Source organism: Amphiprion ocellaris, chromosome 4 (assembly GCF_022539595.1).
Source record: "Amphiprion ocellaris isolate individual 3 ecotype Okinawa chromosome 4, ASM2253959v1, whole genome shotgun sequence".
Lineage (NCBI taxonomy): Eukaryota > Metazoa > Chordata > Actinopteri > Pomacentridae > Amphiprion > Amphiprion ocellaris.
In genome coordinates, this window is record NC_072769.1 from 33,331,046 (window position 1) to 33,338,910 (window position 7,865).

Genomic DNA, 7,865 nt, shown 5'->3' on the forward strand with positions numbered 1-7,865 from the left:
CACCAAGTGTCGCCCGCGCAAGGATGGCCTTTAACGACGTGAAAAAGTCGCTGCGAGGTCGAGAGGGAGTGCGCTATGGGCTCCTTTACCCAGCCCGGCTGCGCATCTCCCATGACGGCAAGGATATGATCTTCAACGACCCAGCTAAAGCCCAAGCGTATGTACGTGAAAAAATGTAAGGAGTGACTAGGCTTACTACAACAAACGGTAAAGCCTCGCACTACGCAAATAACACTATCTTTTTCAAACGATAATCTTGAACTGCTAAGCACAATGTTGTATATTGGAAAGTTAATTGTGTTGTTAAGTTAATAAGTGCTGAAGCAGGGTTTTCCTATATCCCTGAGTAAATTCAGGTAATTACATATTTTTATAGGATGTGTTACAGTAGTCAATCATAAAAAGACTAATGGACTAGGCCGCCAAAATATATATATATATATTTTTTTTTTTCTTTATTACTGTGCATTCTAAAAGACTTATCTTAATTCTAAATGCACATGGAGCCACCTGTAAAGCTAGAACTCTAAACAAACACATAGGCTATGCTAATGTGTGGATTTTTCTTTCAAGGGTTGTTCTATCACCATGTTCTTGCTGGTGATTTTGGGGGTTTAGCGCCTGTTGCACCAAAATTTGTTTTAAGATCATTGTTTGTACTTTCTAAGCTGATTATTATTGACCTCTCTGTGTTTTTTAACCCAACCAAATATTACTCTTGTCACTATGTGTCCCAGTCCACATGGCTAGATCACCGTTGAATACTCAGTCCGGCCTCTGCCAGGTAAACTTTGTTTGCTGGAATGTTAAATCTCTTAACAAGCCGGCAAAACGTAGGAGGGTGTTTTCCCACCTGGAGAGGATGAACGCTGACATTGTCTTTCTCCAAGAAACTCACCTAACTACACATGACCACTCAAAGCTTCGATGCAATTGGGTAGGACAATTTTTTCATTCGAACTTTCACTCCAAATCTAGGGGAACAGCTATACTCATTAAAAAGAACATCTCTTTCACCCTTGGTAATGTTGAAGCTGACTCTAACGGTCGGTACATAATTGTGGTGGGCAGGCTAAATAACACCCCTGTTGTCTTGGCAAACATTTATGCCCCTAACTGGGATGATAGTGCTTTTTTTACGAGACTATTTTCTCAAATACCAAATATTGATTCACATCACCTCATCCTGGGAGGCGATATCAACTGTGTCTTATCACCATCACAAGACCGCAGCTCATCTAAAACAGTACAACCAAATCGAACAGAGCAAACAGTTAATAAGCTTCTAAAAACCTATGGGATGAACGATGTTTGGAGATCTAAAAACCCAGGCCGAAGATGCTACTCTTTCTACTCGCCAGTACATAAGACTTTCTCCCGAATAGACTATTTTTTTATAGATAATACTTTGCTTCCACTTGTAAATAAATGTGAATATCACGCAATAGTAATATCAGACCATGCACCACTATCGATGATCCTGAACATGCCCTCAAACATCAAATACCGACCGTGGAGATTTAACACTCTTCTGCTTTCTGATGCAGAATTTGTCAAATTTATATCAAAGGAAATAGATGAGTATTTGGTGCGAAATAGAACTCCAGACATATCGTCTGGATTAATCTGGGAATCACTAAAGGCATATCTTAGAGGCCAAATCATAGCTTATAATGTCAGAATAAAAAAAGCTCAACATGAACGCCTCAGAAAGATTGAAAGTGATATTTTAAGACTGGACAATGCCTTGGCTTGCTCTTTTTCATCTGAAATATTTAAAGAACGCCTGGCTCTTCAAACTGAATTTAACTTAATAACCACAAAACATGCAGAAAACCTCTTAAATAAATCCAAACATAAAGTATATGAACATGGGGAGAAAATTGGGAAAATCCTGGCCCATCAACTACGACAACAACAGGCTGATCAGTCAATTCTTGAAATTAATAATGAACAAGGTGAGAAACTAACAGATCCTATAGACATAAATAACGAGTTCAGTAAATATTACTCGGAACTATATACCTCTGAATCGTGTGGTAATGAAAAACAATTTGAGACCTTTTTCACAAAATTTACCCTTCCAACTATTAGTGAGCAATCGGCAGTAGATGTAGAAAGACCACTGTCTGAACAAGAAATTATGAAAGCTATTGCCTCCATGCAGAGTGGAAAGGCTCCCGGGCCTGACGGCTTCCCAACCGAATTTTTTAAAACATTTTCTAAAGAGCTGTCCCCTATTTTACTTTCTGTTTATGATGAATCATCTCGATCTGGTGTCTTTCCAGAAACAATGAGGCAGGCGGTCATATCTTTAATTCATAAAAAGGGCAAAAGTAAATTGAAATGTAGCTCATATCGACCAATTTCATTGTTAAATGTAGACAATAAAATATTTGCCAAAATTTTAGCAACCCGCTTAGAGCTAATTGTCCCTTCAATAGTATCCAATGACCAAACAGGATTTATCAAAAACCGATATTCATTTTATAACATCCGCAGGCTTTTGGATATCCTGCATAGTCCCACTCCACCAGATACAGCAGAAGTGGTCTTGTCACTTGATGCTGAGAAAGCGTTCGATCGTGTGGAGTGGGACTACCTTTTCTATACTCTTAGAAGGTTCGGTTTTGGTGTAAAGTTTATATCTTGGATCCGTATGATATACTCCGCCCCTCTAGCTGCAGTCCGTACAAACCATAATCGGTCAAATTTTTTCAAACTAGAACGGGGCACACGGCAAGGGTGCCCATTATCCCCTCTATTATTTTCATTGGTAATGGAGCCCCTAGCAACTGCAATACGTAACGAACCTTCCATTAAAGGCATCCAAAGGGGGGACTCAGAGCACAAAACCTCGCTGTATGCTGACGACACCCTCCTGTATATATCGGACCCACTCCGGAGCCTTCCTAAACTATCCGATGTTCTTGAGAGCTTCGGAAGGATATCAGGCTATAAGGTAAACATGCAAAAGAGTGAGCTAATGCCTATAAACTCTGTGGCTAAACAAATCATGCCGAGCCAATTCCCATTCAAAATAAGTCAAGATAAATTTAAATACTTAGGTGTATGGATAACAAAAAACTACAAGCACATGTACAAAACAAACTTTATCCCATTATTAGACTCCATGAAACAGGACCTCGAACGATGGAACACACTCCCATTATCATTGGGAGGTAGAATAAATATTGTTAAAATGAATATCTTACCTAAATTTTTGTACATTTTTCAATGCGTACCTATATTTTTAACAAATGCCTTTTTCTCCCTTATTGACAAATCTATATCTTCATTCATATGGAATGGGAAAACTGCACGCATCTCTAAAAGTGTGTTACAGAGGCATAGAGAGCAAGGGGGTTTTTCACTCCCAAATTTCCAATTCTATTATTGGGCATCCAACATCCGAGCAATGCTATTTTGGTGCTCCCCCTGTTGCAGCCCTGAATGGTTAAAACTGGAAAATATGTCGTGCAGTCTTACCTCCCTTCACTCCTTGATGACTTCAGAACTACCTCTGTCTCAACCGATGTGCAAATTCTCTGCAAACCCAATTGTCAAACACTCATTCAAGATATGGTGTCAATTCAGAAGGCGTTTTGCTTTAAATGATATGTCAATCAATGGTCCTATTGCACATAACCATATGTTTGCTCCTTCCATGATAGACGATTGCTTCTCAACCTGGGCTACGCGTGGCCCAAGGACACTGAAAGACTTGTTTATTGATGGACAGTATGCCTCGTTTCAACAACTAAAAACAAAATTTGAAATCCCTAACTCTCAATTCTTCAGGTATCTTCAATTACGCAGCTATATGTCAACCACGCTCAATCACTTCCCATCACGGCCCCCCGACTCTCTTCTTGAAACAATGTTAAATATAAACCCGCTTTCTAAGGGTGTCATTGGGAAAATATATACTTCTATCATTTCTTACAATGTACAGCCACTTGCACATACCAGAAGAAAATGGGAAGAAGAGCTTGAAATTGTAATATCTGAGGATGAGTGGCAATCTGCAGTGAATAATATATACTCATCTTCAATTTGCCTAAGACACAAGGTAATTCAACTTAAAATTGTTCATAGATTGCATTGGTCAAAAGTTAAACTAGCAAAATTCAAACCGGATATAGACCTAAATTGTGACCGCTGTGAAATTGAGCAAGCATCATTATCACACATGTTCTGGTTTTGCTCAAAATTGGCACCCCTCTGGCAATCAATTTTCAAATTCCTCTCTAGCGCATTAAAGATCAATATTGAACCAGAGGCCAAAATTGTAATATTCGGCATTATGCCTGAATCTACCAACTCAAATAAAAAACAAAAGGAAGTAATAGCCTTTACTACGCTAATTGCCCGCAGGCTCATTCTCCTTAATTGGAAAGAAAAACATCCACCATCTTTTAGAATGTGGCTCACCGATTTCCTACACCATCTAGCCTTGGAAAAAATAAGAAATTCCGTCAGAGGGAACACTGAAAAATTCTTCAAAATCTGGCGTCCTATTTTGGACCAGATCCAAGAAGTGGATCCGTCACTCATTACAGAAGAGTAAATAATAAACTATTTACTTTCACACGTTAATCAACAGCAGAGAGATAAGAGACATTGTATTATTATTATTATTTTTTTTTATTTTTTTTTTTTTTTTTTTTTTTTTTTTTTTTTTTTTTTTTTTTTTTATTATTATTATTATTATTTGTATTTTATAATATATATATATATGTATTTTATTTTTTGACTGGTGCAACAGTGTGGGGGGGGAGGGATTTGGGGTTATGTTAAAAGAAAAAAAAAAAAAAAAAAAAAAAACGGAATTGTATTGTACTATTTTTCTGTCATACTGAATCTTCAATAAAAACACATTGAACAAAAAAAAAAAGGCCTTTAACCCTCTGAACCCCAGTCATGTCTTTTTTTTTAAAAATCACCAAAATAACACCATTGTTCGGCCGAACTGAACAACAAATAGGAGACAAGTATCAAAATATTAAAAATGTCAGTAGTAAAATGTCTGTAGTATGTAGAGTCACCATCCTCTTTTTCCAGTATCGTTAACACCTGTGGGCACTTAAAGAGACATTGCATATGTTAGTTCCATTTTTTTTCTTCAATTTTTGTAAAAATAAATAATCTGAGTTTTCACTTTATTGTGATTTATGGCATAACTTTGTTACACTGCACAAAAGACATGATTGAATTACGTCTAGTCATGGTTGTGCTGTTTCCGGTGAGCTGCAGCCCACGGTGTGTACTGTACTGAAACTGCTTGGAGTTCAGAGGGTAAAACTTCTGAAGAATCTTTGCATATTCATAACATTCCGAATTTTCCATTGAGGAAGGAGGTGCATGTGTCATTTTAAGATTGTCTAGCCGGGTCATTTAACCTTTTTGTGGAAAAAAAGACCTAGAAGCAAATATTTTTTCAGAACAGTATCTTTATACATCTTTAAACATGTTTGGGGAGGATCTTTCATGACTATTTATAGCCTTATTGCAGTGAAAATTAGCCCACAGTGAGTGAAAATGTGACAGGAGCAAACTGCTTGGGGTTCAGAGGTTGAAAAGAGTTTCCAGACACTCTAAAGTCTTGGTCTGACTCAACATGTTTGTAAAAATCCCAATAAATCGGAAAAATGCAAGAGTGATATTTTATGTCTCATCTCTAAAATTAGTCTTTTCCTCCTTCTTTTTGTAAATTTCTGGCAGCCGAAGGAGGGAGGAGACATCACCGAAGAGAGCCACAAACAAGCTGTAAGAAAGAGGAGGGTACGGAAAGACTGAGGAGGTGAAGCCCAGGCCTGCTGTCTGTGGAAGGGTAAACTTCGGCCGCCGCTTCCTCCTCCTCGAGTGGAGCAACATCCCATTTCCTCTGAACCAACTGGTAGCCTGCCGTCACCCCGGCTGCCCCATCCATCCCAGGTTCGCAGCCTCCCACACCACTTCCTGTATTGTCTTGTTTCTCCCTGTCTGCTACACTCCACCATCAGACGAGCTCCCTGGAGAGCTTGTGCATTTAGCCGTTTACCCTCCACGCTTTTCTTCATCCTTCCTTCCCTTCTATAAGCCATCGCTGTCGAAATGCCTGTCAGCCTAAAAAAGCCCCGCCTCTCTTCCCGTCTCTGCCGTTGATCTCCTCTCTGAATATACTGTTACGTAGATCTACCAGTCTGTCTCCTCTCAGAGTGACGGCAGCAGAGCGTCTGCCCCGTCGACTCCGGTTGATCCTAACATTTCACAGCATATCACAGGGGCGCCATCTCAGAAGTTGTGTGTCCTTGTTTTAGAAGAACACGTTCAAGGACGCCTTTCGACAGAAGTTCCTCTCTTGTTTGAAATTGCGCAGGTTTCAAAAAACAGGGAGAGGACGCTGAGCTGTGAGGAAAAGGCTGTGTGAGATGTTACTGCAGTGTCGGGACATTTCAGCAGAAAAATTCGCCTCAGCTTAGGGTTAAAGATTACCTCTTTGGGAAAAAAAATTGATGTTCTGTTTAGATTTTAGGTAGTTTGTAATGAGCATCATTTACTTTTATGTGCGTTTTTTACTAAGTTATAGCAATTCAAGAATCAAGGATTAGCACTGATAACTCTATTTATTGGTTTTGGTTATAATTTGTTTATGCCAGTATGAAATAAAGATTTAATATTGCAGTGTTTTGAGACAGTTCACTTAAAATATGTACATGAGCCAAGGTTAATGAAATGTTAAAAGAAAAACTGACATGAAGCTTGCAACAAATTTCAATCATTTTTAATGCGTTGGCCGTCAGCTGTCAGTAAGATGAGATGAATATGTGGGTTTCTGAAGCGGAATATCAAATCTGTGAAGACGTGTCTCATTCAGTCACTACACAGCAGCACTCTCCCAGAATATCTAGACTAGCTGGAGTTCAGATCCTAGTTTGTTGCCTGGGGAAGATGCTACTTTTGATTTTTTTGTTTGTTTTTTTATTGTCTCAAGCTTTTGTAGTTCATCTTCTTGTCAGACACTGGCAGATTCCCTGTTTACATTTGTTTGCAAATTGTACATTGCTCTTGAAAATAAAACTATTTAATACAAAAAACACTCAACCCAAAAAGTTTCATTAAATGAGGCACATTTTTCTCCTAACCAAAAAACACATAGGTGGGCTTTTTTTTTAATTGACAAAATTACACCAATTATCAGACCCAGAAACTGAAGTAATTATCAGATTTTCTACTTTGCAATGGTCCATGGATATACAATTCTGTTGTCTAACCCTAAAAATCTAACCCTAAAATTGTGATATTTCATCAAAATCCCTTTATTCTACAGGTCTCATTCCAAAAAAACTTCAAAAATAAACTGTTTGCACTAATTGGATTTCATAAACACCAAAAAATTCTTCACTCCTGCAGAACAGAGAAGCTTTATTTCAAAGTCACATGAAAAAAAAAAACTGAATTTTCCAGTGAACTGCAGGCTGTGTTTAAACAGAGCAGAGAGGAAATACAGTTTGAGGGGAAAAGAAAACATCATTTATGAATAAAATAAATGCAGCATGGCTCAAAAACAGTAAACAAAGAGCAAGTTGCATGGAAGATAGATTCAGCATGGTGAAGCATCTTTCCTCTTGTCTAGAGCAGTGTGAAAAATTAGTTTGTGTAGGTTGTAAAAATGTAAATAGGCCTCATTAAATAGCTGATTTATTGCACAAAAGACGCGTTTGAGTTACTTTTGCCATTATTACTGCTTCCATAGACGCACAGGACTTTTATTGCAGTGAAAAATGAGCCCACAGTGAGTAAAAACGCCCAGAAACTGTTTGGAGTTCAGAGGTTTAAATAATGTAAGGATTTGCAGGTGACAAAAAACAAAACGGTGAAAG